Genomic DNA, 990 nt, shown 5'->3' on the forward strand with positions numbered 1-990 from the left:
TTTTTACTCAGGGGTTTGTTATCTATTTATGATTATGGAATTTCTTTACTAAACAATGACAACCTTTGCTACTTTATTAAAAGTTTATAAGGAAAAAGTATAAAAAAACACAAAAACAGAAACACATCTGACCTAAGCACAAACTCATAAATAACTAAAGCTCTGAAGTACATCATAAAAAGGCCTTATCATCAGAAAAGGAAAGAATAAAAGCTAAGATAATTGGGGCACCTGGGAGGCTCAGTTGGTTACACATCCGACTTTGGCTCAGGTCATGATCTCATGGTTCGTGAGTTCGAGCCCTGTGTTGGGCTCTGTGCTGACAGCTCAGAGCCTAAAGCCTGTTTCGGATTCTGTGTCTCCCTCTCTCTCTGTTCCTCCTCCATTCATGCTCTGTCTCTCTTTCTAAAAAATAAATAAACATTAAAAAAAGCTAAAATAATTGTTGGCTGCACTGATAGACTCAGCAAAGAGGGACGGGTCTGATCAGGCTTTGTTAAGGAGGTAGACATTATATTGGGATATTATTTTTTACTTACATTTAAAAAAATATTTAAAAAATTTTAATGTTTATTTTTGAGAGAGAGAGAGGAGTAGGGGAGGGGTGGAGTGAGGAGGACAGAGGATCTGAAGCAGACTCTATGCTGACAGCAAAGAGCCCAATGCAGGGGGCAAAAATGTGGAATGCTTCATGAATTTGAATGTCATCCTTGTGCAGGAACAATAATCTTTGTATCGTTTCCATTTAAAAAAAATTTTTTATGTCTTTTATTTATTTTTGAGAGACAGAAATAGACAGTGTGAGCAGGGGAGAGTCAGAGAGAGAGGGAGACACAGAATCTGAAGCAGGCTCCAGGCTCTGAGCCGTCAGCACAGAGCCTGATGCAGAACTCACAAACTGTGAGATCATGACCTGAGCCAAAGTCGGACGCTCAACCGACTGATCCACCTGGGTGCCCCTTGTTTCAATTTTTAGTGTATGTGCTGCCA

At 39.7% G+C, this 990-nt stretch overlaps 1 pseudogene; it reads right to left on the reverse strand.

Annotated features, from left to right (window-relative positions):
- Nucleotides 1-673: 673 nt before the first annotated feature.
- LOC115288814 lies at nt 674-761 on the reverse strand (annotated as a pseudogene).
- Between the last annotated feature and the right edge of the window lie 229 nt (nt 762-990).

Source organism: Suricata suricatta, chromosome 3 (genome assembly GCF_006229205.1).
Source record: "Suricata suricatta isolate VVHF042 chromosome 3, meerkat_22Aug2017_6uvM2_HiC, whole genome shotgun sequence".
Taxonomy (NCBI): Eukaryota; Metazoa; Chordata; class Mammalia; order Carnivora; family Herpestidae; genus Suricata; species Suricata suricatta.